This window comes from Pongo abelii, chromosome 7 (genome assembly GCF_028885655.2).
Source record: "Pongo abelii isolate AG06213 chromosome 7, NHGRI_mPonAbe1-v2.0_pri, whole genome shotgun sequence".
Taxonomy (NCBI): Eukaryota; Metazoa; Chordata; class Mammalia; order Primates; family Hominidae; genus Pongo; species Pongo abelii.
Genome location: NC_071992.2, coordinates 93,653,642 through 93,672,758, shown reverse-complemented (window position 1 = coordinate 93,672,758; position 19,117 = coordinate 93,653,642). Strand labels below are relative to the sequence as shown.

General features: G+C 32.6%; 1 non-coding gene across 1 annotated transcript; it reads left to right on the top strand.

Annotated features, from left to right (window-relative positions):
- The first annotated feature begins 17,240 nt into the window (after positions 1–17,240).
- LOC112134773 (U6 spliceosomal RNA) lies at positions 17,241–17,348 on the top strand. Its single transcript, XR_002916125.1, has one exon. It is a non-coding gene; the product is annotated as a U6 spliceosomal RNA (small nuclear RNA).
- The last annotated feature ends 1,769 nt before the right edge of the window (positions 17,349–19,117 follow it).

The window sequence follows — 19,117 nt, the reverse complement described above, 5'->3', positions numbered from 1 at the left end:
TCAATAAATGTTTATGGAACTAGATTGAATCATCAATAACACAGTCTTAGTAAAATATTATTTTGAAAGGTATAACTCCAGTATTAACCTAAAATATAAGTAATTTAAATCGTATAATTTATCTTTGAATCTCCAGTGCTAAGCACAGTATATGATATTTAATTGTAAATCAATGTATGTTAATTGGAAGAATGCATGAATAAATCCTTTACTTTTCAATTAGCTGTAATTAGAAGTTATTTGTTTTGGTAATGTTGTATTACTCTAAAAGAAGACTGAAACACTTGCAGAGGAATGTCAACATTTATATTTGGGTAGTCAGAACTAGGCTGATTGTTTTGTATTTATCTTTATATTTTTATTCTTAAAACATCAAGAAATCAGCAAATATTTAGTTTGTCTTATTTTTGTGTTTTTTTCTTCAATCTAAATTGTTCTATAACATTTATTAGTATGTTTTTGTGTTCATATAGTACTAAGTGGTGGGAATATAACTGCCTATAAAGACATACATAGTTTTCTTTCTTTCAGTGTCTTCCCTTAAAAACATATAAACGTGAACTAAGCTAAAATAAACATATTTTTAAATGCATAGCTGAGTTATCAAGACAATAAAGGAAATCTCTTAACAACACAGAAGGAATTAAAAGCTGAAATCAATATTTCAAGACAAAATGAAATCTGAGGCTTTTCTTTGGGCATGGGGAGGATAAAACAACCTGGAATTTCAGGGACTAGCTAAATGAGGTTCAAGTTATTAGGCCTGTGGAAGAAGAGAAATGAGATCTGAAAATTGTAATTAAATCTTCCTTCTCCAAAAGTGTATACCATCAGTGAAAGAGCAGGCTGGAAAAATCCAGTGGCAAGGAAAGGAAACAGACATTAAAACCTGGATTTCTTGCCAATAGCTAGAGATGGCGGGGCACGTGGCTCTTAAGAATATATGTCATAGGCTTGCTTGCCTCACACCAGTTTGGGGCTTTCATTTATACTAGCTGAGTGGTTGGGAAAACTGGAAGCTGAGATATTAAGTAACAGGGGTCTCAGTTGGTTGGCATATTCTGTCTGCAGCAGAAGCCTTTCTGGAGGGAATCATTCTTAACCTGTGTTCTTTGTTTTGAAATGCAATCAAATATTAGTGTGTAAGTAACTACAAGAAATATCAAATACATGCAGTGAAAAAACCAACAAGGAACAATTTAAACCCCAAGGACATCAGATTGAAATCATTGCTTATAGAATATAAAACAAAAAGAATAAAATGCTTACAGAATTAAATATATATTCAAAAAAGTGGACAAAGTTTAAGAGGATATATAAAGTAACCAAATAAGCCAGGCATGGTAGCACACGCCTGTGGTCTCGACTACTTGGGAATCTGAGGCAGGAGGATTACTTCAGCCCAGGAGTTTGAGGCTGCAGTGAACTATGATTGGGCCACCACACTCCAAACTGGGTGACAGACTGAGACCCTGTGTCTAAAAAATTAAAATAAGTAAAAAATAAGAGATAAACAAGTAGAATTGGAAAAGGAAACATTAAAAATTTGGGTTAATCAGGGTAGGCAAGGCTATGTTGCAGCAAAAAGCCACCCCAACAACAAAAGTTCCTTGTACTCCCTTAAAGCCTGCTAAGAGTCAGGTAACTCCCCTTGGCAATTGTCCTCTATGCAGCAACTTAGACATCCAAGCTGAATGAACCTCACAGCTCTGCCATCTCAACATAAGGTCCTCCTCTTGGCTAAAGCTGTTATAATTGAAAGGTAGCAAACAGGCTCATCTGAGGTTCCTCTTCAAAGTAGAGGAAAAGTAGGTTCCTCTTCAAAGAAGACTGAAGCACTTGTAGAGGAATGTCAACATTTATAATACTTGGGTAGTCAGAACTAGGCTGACCGTCACTGCTCAAAACCCAATAGACAGCATCATTATCAAGAAGGCTGAAAAATGTGTGGGAACACAGAGAATAATTTTCTTCTGTAGAGTTCTAGAACTAAAAACTATAGTAATTCAAATCAAAATCTCCATGGATGAGTTAAATAGAGAATATAGCATAAAAGATAAACCATAAACTAAAAAATTATTAACTAATGATAAATTACTATGCAAGAATTAATAATAACATAAGTGCTGCACATAGATGCTAGGATGTAGAAACTTTTTAAAAGATAGCTTAAGTGGCAAAAAAGAGAACAAGAAGAGCTAACATGTATCTAACTGTATTCTAAAAGGAGAACAGAGAAGAATGGGGGATATACAATGTTTACAACTTTTTGGCAATTGATAAGAAGTAAAAATTCAGACTCTAAAACCACCACATAAGCTAAACATAATAAATGTATAGATATCCATATGTAGTCACCACATGGTGAGGCCACAGAACACCAAAGACATAGCCACCAGAGATAAAATAAATATCATCTACAAAGTAGCGAATCAGGCTGAAATTGAACTTCTCAACATCAAAAGACAGTGGGAAAATACTTACAAGTTGTAGAAGTAATATCTGTTGACAAAGAATTGCATATCTCACATGACAATTTTCCAAAACAGGGTGAAACAAAGATATTTCAAGCAAGCGAGATGCTAAGAGACCTTACATCACACAAAAATCTAATTTATGAGACAAAAAATAAGAATAAAACACTGGGAAAAATGACAATTATTTCAAGAAGCATATGAGATATTAAAACATATAGACCAATACAAATATGAAAATATTTTCAACTTCATTAATAACCAGAAAAACCGATTTTATTTCTAACCAGACCAAAATTAACAAGTCTAATAAAACCAAGTATTGGCGGAAGGGCATTCAGTCTTATGCTCTTTATATGAGAATTGGTTTCTGTAAAATTACTTTGGGAAAAGATTTGTTGTTTAATAATGTTGAAATGTAAAATCCATTTATTCTGTGTAATCCTGAGAGAAATTCTTACACATGTATTGCAGAAGAAATGAATGAATATATCCATATTGTTTGGCAAAAAAATGCTAGAAATAATCTAAATATCTAAATATCCATTGACAAAACAATGCATAAAATTACATATATAATTTACAAATATGTTATATATAAAATTATGTATGTAAAATTATGTGTGCATTATATATAATTATATATATGCATGCATACGCATGTGCAGATATAATGGTATGCCATGCAATATTGAAAATAAATTATTTATACAAAGTCCAATAACAAATAAACCTAAGCACTGTTTGTTTATAGCTACACATGTGCATCTGTAAAATCGCAATGGTAGGAAATAGTCCCTACCAACAATAAAGGGCTGGAGAGGAGGATGCATTAAGAGAGAGGTGTGAATGGCACTTCAATAATACTAGTAATGTATTTCTCAAACTGAATGATAGGATGATTTTTTTTCATATAGCACATTTAATAATATATCCTTTTTATATATAAAATATTTATATTCAAAGTACAAATATTACAGTGTTTTCCCTCATGTGTAGAAGTTTACATAAAGTAATGTAAATTTCAACATTGACAAATACTATTGAGAAATGTACATGGGGTTACTATTTAGAATAGGAATATGGGACTTTAAAACATTTTTATTTTACAATATGTGCTTGTTTGTTACATGGTTATTAAATGCAAAATGGTGAGGATTGGGCTGCTAGTGTACTTATTACTGAAATATTGAACATTGTACCCAAAAGTATGATGAGCAAGTTCTCCTAACCACCTTCAAAATGTCCATGCCCTAAATTCTGAAACCTCTGAATATGTTATGTTACGTTGCAAAAGGAACTTTGCAGTTGTGATTAAGGTCACTGATCTTGATATGGTAGAGATTTCTCTAGATTATATGAGGGGGCTGAACTAATTATTCTCTAGATTATATTAGGGGGCCAATCTAATTATAATAACCCTTGAAAGCAGAGACTCTCCTGATTGAAGTCAGAGAGCGATGAAGGGGCAGAAGAAAACACAGGACAGATGAGACATGAGAGATACTTGATCAGTGGTTACTACCTTTGAAGGCAAATGTCCACGAGTCAAGGAATGATGTAGCATTTAGGAGCAGAGAATAATCCCAGGCCATCGGCCATCAGGGAAATAAGAACTTCAGTCCTACAATTGCAGGGAACTGAATTCTTTTAAGAGCCTCCCTGAGTCTAGAAGAAGATTCTCCCTTAGCTGTGAAAAAGGAACAGCCCTGCTCACACCACAATTTTGGCCTTGTATCAATCTAAGCAGAGACTCAGCCAAGCCATGTGACTGTTGACCTACAGCAACTATGAGATAAATATGTATTGCTGTAAGCCATTAAGTTTGTGGTAATTTATTATAGCAGCAATATAAATGGATGTAGTAATAAACATGAAAACCCACAAAATAAATGCATAATTAATTATTGTGGTAACTACTTAATGGAAAAGAACAGCACACTACGAAAAAGGAAAATAGGGCAACCTGCTTGAAGACACTCAGGACATAGAACAAAGGATGAACTTTCTCCACATTCCATTTTTCTTCACTGCAGCTTATCCCTATAATGTCAGCATAGTATTCACTTTGAAAAAATATATAGCACATCTACTAAGTGCAAAGCAATGCAATAGGTACACAGAGATAGCATAGATGAGTTTAGGAGATACCTCACCTTAAAAATCACAAGCACAGGTTGGCAAGCCATGGTCTGGGAAGCAGATCTGGTCTGCCATCTGCTTTTGTGTGGCTTGCAAACTAAGAAGGAGTTTTACCATTTAAGATGGTTAGAAACAAAATCAAAAGAAGAATTATATTATGTGGCCTGTAAAAATCTATGAAATGCAAAGTTCAGTGTCCATAAATAAAGTTTAATTGGAACACAGCCACATTCATTCATTTGTGTGCCATCTATGCTTGCTTACATATGAAAATGCCCAAATTAAATAGCTGGGAAAGTGACCAAATGACTGACAAAGGCTAAAATATTCAATGCCTATTCCTTCATAGAAAAAGGATGCCAACTCCAGATCTAGAATGCAGATAAGTCAAGCATATAACTGTTCACGAGAATATGTACAATTGAATAAATGCCATGTAGAGCAATTGCCTTTGCTTATGCAGATCAGGAAAGGCTACATGAAGCAGCTGACATTGAGATGCCTTTCAAGGAAATGGAGATAAGATTAGGCATCTCAGAAGTAAGAAGAGTTTCCTTGACAGGCCATGTGCCAACAGAATTATGTTGCTGAGTTTTTTCTCATTAGGTATTTTTCAAATTGAATTCTGTTGTAAAAAATTTGAAAGAGAGAAATCTTTTTTTTTTTTTTGCTTGGTTGCTTAAAATCTTAAGGATAGAAACTGATACTAATTTTGTGATTTAAATTATTTGTTTCATATAGTAAATTTCTGCTAAAGATGAACCTCTTGCTATCTAGAGCTCTTAAATTGTACTGTACCTCCAATGTCATCATTTCTGTAGCACCTTTATTTTTATCAATGATTAAATTAATTTAAATTTTTAGAATGGATTTCTTATTACCTCCATTATGCTATGCATGTCTCCACTCCCCACTTCTCCCTTTCACTTGCTAGAATTACTATCACCACCAAATTCTACTCCACCCCTGTGTCTGCTCAGAGGCTGCTTTGCTTAAAGCCACAACATCTAACAATCTTTATGAGAAACCCAACTCTTTGCTTCACAGATGCATTTTTTACCTCACAAATTCACTCTTCAGATTCTTCACTTTTTCGTGTTTGTATTCGCTAATATATTTACTAATGTTTTAGCTGTTTATTGATGGAGTTGAATCTCAAATTGTTTTTATTACCTCCAAATACTATGATAGTTATTAATACTAGAATGAATAGCTGGTTTGTTTCACAGCTCAGTTGTTACAATTGTAGGCTCATCAATGAAAACTTATCAAAGCTTTCACGGTGGGAGATCCTGGCTTCCATTCTCCAGCCCTGGCTGAGTAAGCGAATGGTAATACAAATGGTCTGCTTTGCTTTTTTTCTAGATCTCAGCTACATCTAAAGTAAGTGGCGTTCTTGATAAGACACTCTAAAATTAGAAAGTTGTAGAAATATATGGTAATATGTATCTTAATAATTCAACTTATCATGGCAACACACAATTAAAACTTTCCTTTGGGACTAAAGAGAAAGAATCACAGTCATTTCTAAGGAAGCCAATATATAATGAGAAGAATAATTCAAGTAAATGGGACTGAGTTTCATAAAGAAATGGAAAATAAAAGCAAAAATTTTTGACAAGGAGATTAATTATTACTGCATTTGATGACTTTACAGTTTTTATGATCTTACTTATTAGATTTTATTATTCCCAATTACAGCAGTATTATTATTTTTTATTTGGTAGGGAAAGAAGTATTGAATTTCTTTCATAAAACTACCACACAAAAAAATTATCCTTTTCTAGAATAAGCATAATTTTTTATCAAAATTTACTTTATTTTAAATGGAATGTATAATACCATTGATATTACATTCCATTAATATATTGGAAACATTTTGAACAAGGTTAATCAAAGAAGTGTTTTCTTTTTATATATATGTTTGTATCTATATCAACACTCATATTGACATATTTATATCCTCTGTATCTTATTGTCTTGTATATACTTTATAAAATCCTGTAGTAAGACAAACAAGTCTAAGTTTTATGCAATCTAAAGAATTGAATCCCAGCCCATGTAAACAACATGTCTTCTATGCTCACTGTTATAACTAAATTGTATATAGATCATTTACTATATTTCATTGATTCTAAGATGTCTATTTCTTTTTTTTACATTTAATATCTCTGAAATAAGAATGAAACTTACAGTGGATGACCTGTGATAATTCAATTGCTAGCATTTTTTTCTTTCTAGGTGGATCAAAATATAATGTACTAATATACTTTTCACAATTAATAGTGACAGATTCAAAGAAATATTCAGTATTAAGATCACCTTTCAGAGTGTAGCACAGTTTGACAGAAAGTGTTTTTCACCCTGTAATAATGATTTTCCTCTTTTAAAAAAAGTTTTAGCTAGTTTAGAGCCAAAGAGCTAGTTTTTTCCAAACCACCTTAAAGGTTACTGTATTGGTTTGCTAGGGTTGCCCTAACAAAGTACCAAAAACTAAGTAGCTTAAACAACAGAAATATATTGTCTCACAGTTCTGGAAGTTAGAAGTCCAAGATCCAGGTATCAGCAGGGCAATGATCCCTCTGAGGTGCTAGGAAAGGATCTGTTCCAGGCCTTTCTCCCGGCTTTTGGTGGCTCCTTGGATAGTGGTAGCATAACTCCAGTCTTCACAAGGGATTCTTACTGTGTTCATGTCTGTCTCTTCACATGGCATTTTTTTAATGAGGACACCAGTCATTTGGGATTTGAGGCCCACCCTACTCTAGTATAAGCTCAACAAATGACATCCACAATGCCCTATTTTCAACCTATTTTATAAGGTCACATTCTGGGGTATTGGAGTTGGGACCTCCACATATGAATTTTGAGGACATGTCTCGACCTATAACAGTGATTGCATTCTGGTCAATGAAATGTAAGCAAATGTGTTAGCTTCTAGAAGCCTTTATTAACAGGCAGTTGTTATGTATTCCTCACTACTCATCTTTAATTCTCTCTCCATCTTGCTACCTGGCATCTGAGAACAAAAACGACACTTTAAGTACGTTAGAAAAGCGAGCAGGATGAAGTGTCAGCTTCTAAGAACCTTAGAGAGTACAGCTGCCACACCAGCTTTGAGTTTAAGTCATGATTGTTATAAAGCCAAATTTAATTTGACTTAATACATGAGCTTTTCCAACATCAGTTACAATCTTAACTGTACCACTTATTGTCTGTGGTCCATTTATATGTCTCTTATAAGGTTCATTTTCCCATTTGTAAAAGAACAATAATCATATCTACTTCACAGTTGGTATAAAAAGTTCTATATGCACAGTACACAGCATAGAACTGACACATTAGAGTTTGCTGCTGTTGTAAATATGAAGACCTCCATTCAAGTAGAATGGAATAAATGCTTATTGAAGACCTTTTAATTGTTTTTATTATTTTATTTAAAAAAATTGTAAGTATTTAAAAGGGACAGATGTTATCAACTTGCAATAGTATTTGTTCGTTCATTTTTTTCATTCAACAAACATTCAGCACTTTCCATGCACCAGATACTATATTAGGCAGTAGAGATGGTCCAGTGAGCATAATCAAAATAGTTCTTTCTTCTGCCCCCATGAGGTTTACACTCAAGTTGGATATGAAAGACTGCAGAAGAAAAGTAATAAGTAATATTGGTGATGGTTACACACGTGACCTCATTTATCTTGAAATGTGCTAAATTGCAGAAATGTGGAGCTGCAGGAGAAAAAGTACCCTGCTTGATAGAATCAACCTAGAACATGCATGTGGTGACAAACAAAGGCATCAGATCCCTTGTCACTCGTAATGAGAGTGGCTTGCCAGCACATCTCACGTTCAAACTAGTGCATTTCAGTGTGAATTTTTCTGATTGTTTATGATCACGTTAATAGCACTTCTAATTAAAAAAGTCAGTGAAACACAAGATGCTGTCAGCACCTGTAAGTAGATGTTGCAAAATTTAGTTTAAAAAAGAAGGGTTTTTAAAAATTATTACTGACAATAACAATTACAGAAATTATGACTTTTCTTGTGGGTTTTATTGTGAATTATGTTCCATCAATGCTGTATATAAGTAGTTGCTAGACCATTTTTAAAGAGAGTTGCTGTCTGTAACTTCAAAGCTCATTATTTTCGCTATTTGCCTTTTCCTTCTAATAGAGATATTTTTCTTGTATTTTTGTATTTTCCCCACAGGAATACTCTTTTAAACAGATTGCTCTGCTCATATGTTCTGCCTTTGGAATTGGCATTATTATGTTTGGCCCTTTAATGGAAGAATTATTGGAAATAAGGAAGGTTTCACCTTGATACAACTAAACCTTGTCTTTGACCATTCTGCAATGAGTAATAACTATTTAGATTGTCATTTATTAAATGTTGAAACTCCAAATAATAAATTTTCATAAAAATATATTGTAGAAAGAATTATTCAAATGGTCAATATTAAATTACTTAATAGTTAAAAGTGAAATTGGTTCATCATTTTAATAATGTTATTGGAGAAACTGAAAAGTAGAAAAAATAAACTCGAGTGATTTGGTAACAGCCTATTGGGAGACTGAACACCTGTAGCTTTATTGATATGTAGTTTCTAAAAGTAAAAAAAGCACAATGCAATAAAAGAACTGCTGTGCTAACATTTACATCTTCTCCAGTGTATTCAAGACCAGTGTTCATCATCTGGGCTGGGCTCTGCTCTTCTCAAACTTGTGCAAAGTTACACAGTTTGATTGTCAGTCCAAATACTTAGAGAATGTGTGCAGGTGTACCATACCAATTATCAATAGCTAAACTTGTTTACCAAGATAGAGAACATTTACACAACATAAAAGTATATATTTTTCTGTTGGGCTAAAGGATTCTTATGATTCATAGCTACTGGCAATGAATTTACTTTAAAAATGAACTGATGATTAATGTAGACCTTGTGTTAGGACTATGGACACTGTTCTATTATTGTTTATTTGGAATTACATGGTCTGTGATCACCAACAGCAAAAAATCTGTAGCTAATTTCCTAGCCTACAGTGACATTCAGCTGTGCTTACTTTCCTTTCAGTATGAGGAATGTCTAAAATATTTTCTGACTCTTTGTGCCTAGTGAGAAAAAAGTAAAATAATTTTAGGGTTGTTGTTTGTGTTAGATTATTAAACTATTTGCCAAGTCTGACTTATAATTACAAAATTCTGTTGAATTTTAGTACCTCTTTTCATCTTCACTCAAAACAGAAGTCATTTTTGAAACTACATGCAGCCTGAGTAAGCACTCATGGGTATATTTGAGCCATTGAAGCATTCCTGGTTATTGACCCTTGGAATGACTTCACTAATGCCCTATGGTATGGAGACCTCAATTCATTTCTAACCTTGCTCATAGTCATAACTGGACTGAATTTAGTGCTTTAATCACATCATTTTACTTGGTAAAAAATAATATTTTCCTCATTGTTTAAAAGAAAATTGCATACATTTAATGTTCTCACAGATTGATGTTAAACTGTTGGTAGATGGAATTTGGAGAGAATGAAGTAGACCAGATGTTTTCATAACATTTTTCCTTTTCGAACGTTGTCATATATAGCCCAAGGCATTTAATGAAGTCATCAAATTGCAGTCAATACCTAAAATATGTTGGAAGAGTGAGTGTTTTGGGGTTCTCTGGCTCATCTTAAGGACTAGATACTCTAAGAGCTGGAGTAGTAAAGGGGACACAAAGTAGATTCAGATTGGCCTGGGCTCAGCTACTCAAGGGTTTTACTGAAGTTGTGATATTAGGATCTTTACCTACCCTCTATGAGCCTAAGTTTCTTTACACAACAGTGATGATGGAAATGAGCAAAAGCACAGTCTTTATTTATTTTGTCTTTTTCTTTTTTTTTGGAAACAGTGAAACACTGTATCCTGATTCCCCTCACTACATGGGATAATTACTTAACCTTTGTAGGCCTCACTTTATTCATCTTTAAATTGATTCTAATGATAGTGCTTTTTTCTCTAGTGTTATTGTAAGAAATAAATGAGTTTCTCCAGGTGAAACATTTACAATGCCACAAGGAATGGGATAAATGCTCAATAAAAGTTGACATTTTAGTTATAATTGTCATGTGTTGTATATGAAAAGGTCGAGAGTTTGGTTTGAGAAGTAAAGCAAGGTATAGATTGTGAAGGGGTTATTTTCTTGTTGTGGGAATGACATACACATTTGCATTTTAGCAAGATATACTGATTGTGTGGACAAGGCTTATTTATGTAAAAGGAGGGCCTATCCTGGAAGGCATGGTGCAAGGTTCACAACTAAAATGGAACAAGTAAAAGTTACATGTAAGAAGAGGAATTGATGTATTTTATGTCATTTTGCAGGTAGGACTAACATCATTTGACAACTAAATAAATAGAGAGAGAAGTAAGTTGATAACTCTTTTGTACCTTGAGCAATAAAGTCTTAGGTGATTGTCAAATATGATAAAGGTAGATGATGGTCCTATTCACAGAAATGAGAAAGTAGGAAAGAAGATTTGGAAAGATAAGAATGATGAAAGTAATTTTAGAAATTATGTATGCTATGCTGAGGACCAATATACAATGACAGTGGAAAAAGTGGTAAAAGTTGTTTGGGAAATAGTTAAATAGATCTTTTTGGGAATTAATGAAGATGTTTGAAGAATCAGACAAAACCTGATTTCCTACCAAACACAGCTATGATGTAATTGTTTCTTTGAAAAATTTAAGATGCACTCAGGGAAAGTAGGCAGAAAAAATACTTAAATTTATTATAAATATGATGAATAGCTCATTTCTTAATACTCTTCTAAAGAGAGACGGACTACTTGAATTGTGTGATTATTGAAACAAGTGATTACTGAGAATTGAGGTCTGTATAAAGGGCAAAATGCTAGATAGAATATTACAATGAAAAGAGAAAAGGGTACTAGGTATCTGGAAGAAAGGAGAAAGGATAAATACAAGGTGGTAACAAAACATTTTGCCTCGTTTGCACAGTACTTAGCATTGACCTCTAATCCCAGGGTTCAGATATTGTTGATTTTTCCAAAGAAACTGGTTGGTATAGGTTCTTTCATTCACTCAATAAATACCTGTTGAGGAACTACTATGTTCTGAGCACTTCTAGGAGCCTAAGATGCAGTGATGAACAAGAGAGTTAAAGGAATCTGCCCCAAAGAACCTACATGGTACTTGGAGAAGAAAGAAAATAAAATCTAAAAGTTAATGAATTAGATAAATATAATAAGTTCTGATTGTGATAGCTAAAAATAAAGGAAATTAACAATGAAACATGATAGACAGTAATGAAGACCTTACCTTGGGTACTCAAGGAAAACCTTATCTGATGAGATACAAAATGTGTTTATATATTTTGCTGTGATTGTTAGAAGAGACATGAGATAGTACCCGGACAGAGATTTTTCAATTAAGGGAAATTTGCTTTTTTCAGAATGAGATACTGGAACATGCTTTTTTTAAAAAAAAAAATAAGTAAAATGAGACATACTCGAGCATTCTTAAATTTTTTTGGAAAATAGTCAAGTATACAAGAAGAAATTGATGATGTAGAACAAAGAAGATAGTTTCAAATGGAAAGTCTGGTTGGCAATCTGGGATGGGATCCTGAGCACCAAGAGAGAATAAGACCTTTTTTAGGGAATAGACATTTCTTCCTTTCCAGAGGAGGGAGGCTGAATACACACTACCGAAGCAGGTAGGTTAATAATTTTGTTGATAGGCAGATAAAGGACCTCCTTTCTGTTTTTTCCTTTTTCTTTTTCTGTGTTTTCTGTTTTATTCCCACCCATCTAGGAAGTGAGACATTTGAATTTTTCACCATGAGGTGCTACTGATATTCTCAAACTTCCAATGCACTTAATTAAAGCTTTTCCCATGAGTAAGAAATTCATCCTAATATAAATGCTGACACACTGAGTAGAGTTTGTGTTTTTTATTTCCAAGTTTAAAGAAAAATGTTTTGAATAAACTGTTAGTCTTATAAGAAGGAATATGCCCAACACTTAGCAATTTCATGAATCATTGGGCTATGCTGTTGCACATAAGGGAATTTTTTTAAGATTATATCTAAAGCATTGCTATTGTAGCATTCTAGTCATGTTTATATGCCTGCAAGGAAACAGTGCATATTTTTATAAACAAAATTTCCTTAACATAGCAAAAGAAAACAGAAAATTGCTTTAAAAAGAGCACAAAATGCAAAGTTAGCAAAAATTTTCTGTATTGAAAAAAGAACAGTTGTTGGAAATGTCAATCTCATCTTTACCTAAGTACAAAATTTTGATGTACTAGAAAAACTCAAAATTCAGTGAAATTTAATTCGATTAATATGATAACTGTTCTGAGAGGTCTGCATCTCATAGGTGATTTAAGTGAATTATGATGCTAATTAGTCTAGCAATCATAATTCAGTATGCTGGTGAATGCTGAAACCCTATTTCTTAAATACAGCACAGAACTTAAATGGTTTTGTTGTTGTTATTGTTAGTTGTTGATTCCTTACTCTCTCTAGGACTCAGGTAACTGGAAATGTACCTATACCATAATTTTTTACTATTTGTAAACTCTATGCCATAATATTTTGCATATCAAAGTTAACCAAATTATTGCCATGGAAAAATCTAATAAAACACAGTGTTAATTAAAACTTTAACTTTCTAATTTCCATCCCATAATTTAATCATCAGCCCACGTTAGGTTTCCTCTCATTGATTCATGTCTCACTCATCTACTAATCCATTAATTAAACAAACATTTGCTGAAATCAAATATGGTAGCATTAGACATATAGAAGAGAATAAGACAGCAGAACCTTTGGACCTTATGAACCTATTGTTTATTGGATAAAATAGACATTTAACTAATAGTTTCAAGCATGATCAATGATAAAAAACTGGAAAACACAAGGTTTTGTGAAGTACAAAGCTAGCCTGGGTTTCACACACCAGAAGAAATATGGAAACAATCAGATAGAAATGTGGACATTGTCTGTCCAACCAATCATTGACCTTACTTTTCAAACATCACTTCTCAAATAGTTGGCTGGGAAAAACTCTTGTATAATTTTGGAGAATGATGGTATTCTGTATACTTGGCCTGTGTAGATTAATAACTTAAGCTCCTAGAGCAAAAATTATCCTCATTTATATATAATTACAGCATATTTAGTTCAGTCTGATAATGAAACTTTATCTACAGTTGTCCAAACATCTTGAATCTAGAAATAGTTATGGGTCTCCAAACAAATCATTTCTAATTTTCATGTGGTAAAGGTAATGACAACTTGAGAACTAGCTCCTACATAAATAATGTCAGAAGATATATCAGTGTTTCTAATTTGTACTCTTCTTTTTCATTTGGCAGATAAACATTTTCAATGGAGATGATGAAATCAGTGCAGACAAGGCTGCTTTCATTTAGAAAGATGAATGAAAAACATACTTCTTAACTAGTGGATTGGCAAACAGACTCAAAGATTTTTAAAAATCTGGCTGTTGTCTGCCTGATTTAAATAGGTGAAAGTATTGAATTTAGAAGGCTTACTTTTAAACTATTTTAAAATAGGAAATTATTATATGAGAAGGCTTGATAGCCTTTGTTTAATCAGTATCAAGAGATATAAAACTTTTGCACTGTTCCATGTCACAAGAAAATTTTTCATGTGACCCTTGCTAAATGACTGGAATTGTACGAAACTGTTCCACATTTTAATGAACCAATATGGATAGCTGCGTCTGTGTATAATACATTATATAAGAAATCATTTTGAAACGTATGCAAAGAACTCAGTTTACCAAATCACAGTACTGCTACTTTTCTGATTTATTTACTAAAAATAAATTTTTAAGGTGTTGCAGAAAATTAAAAAAGTAAATTCAGATGGATTTTTAATTTATTTCAAATAATACAGAGCTCAGTTCTTTTACCTATCCTAAGTTACTAGTTATTGTCTGTCTGTATAGTAAGTCTTATATATGAGATAACTTAAATCTTTGTAAATTAGAAAAACATATGCACATATGCATATATGTTATATATATATCAGTCATATATAATCTTATTTGTTATTCGGGATAGTCACAAAGATCAAAGCTTATGCATTTAATAAAAAATACAAATTAATTTATTGATAGTATCAAATAACGTTAGAGCTGTTAATGGCAGAGAGAAAAATGTAGTCTGAAATTGCTAGTTAGAAACAAACCAAGAGAGGGCATGACATGCCAAAGATGATGTGAGGAAGATGTATAAATTGAGACTAGAATGTAGGCTGTGTTATCTGTCTGTCTATCTATCTATCTATCTATCTATCTATCCATCCCATAGCCATTCATTCATTGGGAGTGGGCTATGTGTTAAGCATTTTGCATGAAAATGCATGTATATTACCGTTCCCAGTCCCTTGCTTTACATGCTCTTGTTTAGGAATACCTACTCAAATAGGTATCCCTATTTCAACACTTTGCCTTCTTCACAAAAACATTAAAACATATTAGAGAGTAAATGGGAAAAAAATAGGAGATTTGGAAGATTAGTTTGGGAAATCTATCAAGAAATAGAACAAAAAGTCAAATAGAAAAAAGAAAATTGGAAAACTCATACAAGACATGCAATATCTGCATAATACAATTTTCAGAAAGATGGAGCAGAGAAAAGGTAGAGGGAGAAATCATGAAAATAGTTGTCTCAAGACAAAGGACATAAATTTCTTTACCTAAAAGGCCCACCAAGCACACAAGATAATGGATTAAATTAAACATATCATGGTAAAGTTAAGAATACCACTTAGGAGCAAAGATATGGTTCTAATTGTTCACAGAAAAGAGGGAAATAAATAATAAATGTGTATAGTATTGAGAATTATAATTACTTTAGAATTTTGAACATCAACTCTGGAACCTAGATCGATGAATTCATATGTTCAACATTTTCAAGGAAAATGAAATCTAACCTAGAATTCTATATATGTGCAAACTTAAAGATATTGGAGAGATAAAGGATCTTTAAACATTTTGCTTTTCACATGCCATTTCCCAGGAAGCAATTGTAATATATTCTTCACAAATATGAAGTAGAAAACCAAAAATACGAAACATGTGGGACAAAGAAAGTAAGAGATTCAACCCCGGAGAGAGGTTAAGGGAACCCCCCAGGTGCTATTAAAGGCAGAAAGCAACCTGAGGGTTGTGCCCCGAGCACAGAGAGACCCAGCCCAGATTTCAACAAGTTCATGAATGTGTCAATCTATGTAGTTTAAAACCTCACCACATAACATGCTTTCCCCCTGATGAGCAGATCAGCGCAGTAAAAGTGAATGGATCTCACTTTAATTGATGAGATGTGAAGACGTTACCGTTTGGATGAGACCATGAGGAGACAATAAAGGTCACGCTAAAGCTGGCTTCTACCTTTTGAGTCTCATCTTAGCAAGAGACTTTGGATTCCTGCAGAGTATAATTCAGAAAAAACCTGCAAATTTACTCTAATCAAAGAAAGCAGCCTCTATATGGCACACGCTCCTATATGCCTAAACTACCCTTGAAACATAAAAAACTGGTAGCGGTGACTGACTCTAGGAAAGGGAATTGGGTGTCTAAAGCAAAAAGAATGTAAGAGAATTACTTTTCATTCACCAGTTACTTTTGAATTTTATTCCAAAGGCATATATTATCCAGGCAAATGATGAAAATAAAAAGATGGAAATAAAATGCACCACCCCCCAGAGTGTTTAATCTTCTTAAATGTCTATTTGAGGTGTTCAGAAGCTCATCAGCTCCACAAAGATTCTTCAGAAACAGAGTGATGCTAGGTTATGCCTAGTCCAGCATGCCTGAGCCTAAACATCCCCGGAAGCCAGAACAGGCACCTAGGCCTTATTTGTTTGTCAGCAGAAAATGAGTTCAGAAGAGGAGGCCTAAACATACCTAAATGTAATAAGGAACAACAACCACAAAAGGTAAAGAAAGAAAAAAAAATTCCTTAACAAAGTTAATTGGAAAGAATGAAGAGGATGGTGGTAGAAGAAATTATGTGTGCACTGAAACCATTTAAAATGCTGGAATAATTTACACATATATAAATTTCAAAATATGTATGAATTTTTAAGGCAGTGGAATATATTTAATTTTCACAGGAAACACAAAGCTCTGCTAATGGGTTTCATTTTTGAAAGTGCTTATGTTTTGGATTAGGAATTAATGCAAAATTTACCACGTTTTTATTTCGCTTATGCTAAAAGATAGAGGATCTTTTTTAACTAAAGAAAACCAGCAAAAATGTGACAACTTGTAATTAAGCTTAATCTTACATATCAGCAAAAAGTCATGACTCACGGTTCATCTATTTATCTTGATACCTTAGGGCTTATCTGTTTATCTTGCTAGTCATCTTGCTGCATGATGATGTTCATCTATGACTTGAGGTTCCTCTATTTATCTTGCAGCAACATTGTAACATTGAAGTTGCAACATCAATATTAATATTGCCCAAGTGTGCTCTTGAAATGGCCCCTAAACAAATAGCAAGTCTGTGTCTATAACTTCATCCTCTATGATGTTTCAAATTTTATACTATATGAGTAGATATTAAATGCTCGTGTCCACAGAATATATTTCTAAAATTAGAATGACACAGAGAATATTAACATGGTGTTTACACCAGGATGCCGTGAAAATTTGTGAAGTCTTCAATATTTTTATATAAAAACTAGGAGAATTTGTTGCTAGCAAACCAATTCTACAAGGACTACTAAAGAGGTTCCTTTAGATGTAAATAAAAGGACACTATACAATAAACTGAATACATATAAAGAAATGAAGAGGACTGATGAAGGTAACTATATAGGTAAAAGTTAAAAACAGTATAAATGTACTTTTTGTTTGTGATAGTTTTTTTCTCCTCTCTGATTTAAAAGACAAGTATATAAAATGTAATACTTTTTTCTCCTCTCTGATTTAAAAGACAAATTTATAAAGCAGTAATTATAAATCTGTGTTTTTGAGTATATGATGTATATAGATGTAATTTTTATGACAGTACAAGCACAAAGGCAGCTGATGGAATAAAACTTCTTAGAAACAAGTTTTTTAAAAATATCATTGATATTAGGGTGGAATTAAAAATAATTAGTGTGAGTTAAGATGTTAATTGTAATCCTTATCTCAGAAATATAGTTAACAGATAAGAGTTTAGAAGTGCACATTAGAACATAACTATTTTACAACAAAGAATGCAGTGATAGAGGAAGAGGAATAAAAAAAGATACAAGACATGTAGAAAATAGCAAAATGTCAGACAAATTCTAAATGATTAGTAATACATTTACTGTAATAGAATTAAACATTTCAATCTAAAGGCATTTTAAAATGGATTTAAGAATATGCAAACATATGCTTTCTACAGTGATACACTTTAGATTCTAGGACACATGGAATATAAAAGGGTGGAAATAGATATGCCATTAGAATAGTAAAAAAGAAAAATATTGGAAATGGCTAAGCAAATATCAGACAAAATATACTTTAAGATGAAAATTTTTATTAGAGGCAAATAAATTTTAATAATGGTGAAATGATTGACCCAACAAGAATATATAAGAATTATAATCATATATGCCCCTAACAACAGAACCTCAAAATACGTGAAGAAAAAATGGACATGACTGAAAGGAAAAATTAACAGGTCTTCAATAGTAGCTGAATATTTCATTACTTCGCTTTCAATAACAGAACAACTAGACACAAAATGCAAAAGAAAAAGACTTAAATAACACTATAAACCAACTAGACCTAACAGACATCTATAGAACATTAACCAACAGCAGTAGAAAAAAACATTCTTTTCAAGTTTACATGAAATATTATCCAGGATAGAACATATGCCAGGTCATATGATGAGCTTTAATAAGTGTAAAAGGATGTAAGCAATATAAAGTATGCTCCTTGGCAACAATGAAATTAAATTAGAATTTATTAACAGAAAAAAAATTGTGAAACTCACAAAAATGTGGACACAATTTACTCCTAAATAAATAATGGGTCAAATCAGAAAATTAAAGTGGAATTAGTAATACTTTGAGATAAATTAAAAACAAATCAAAACTCATGGGATACAATGAAAGCAATATTTATGGCTATAAACATGTTTATTAAAAGGAATATCTCAAATCAATAACATAATGTTCTGCCCTAAGCAACTAAAAAAGAAAAACCCAAAGCAATTGGAAAAAAATAAATAACAATGACCAGAATGAAAACAAATGAAATAGAAAATAAAAAAGCAATAGAAAAATAAATGGAAGCCAAAGTTGGTTCTTTGAAAAAGTCAGCAAAATTAACAATAACATTGTATTGGAGGCTCGAGCTAGGAATATCAGACAAGAAAAATAAGAGGACTTTAGATTGAAAATCCAGAAATAAAACTATTCACAGATAATATGATCTTGCATGTAGAAAATTCTAAACAAT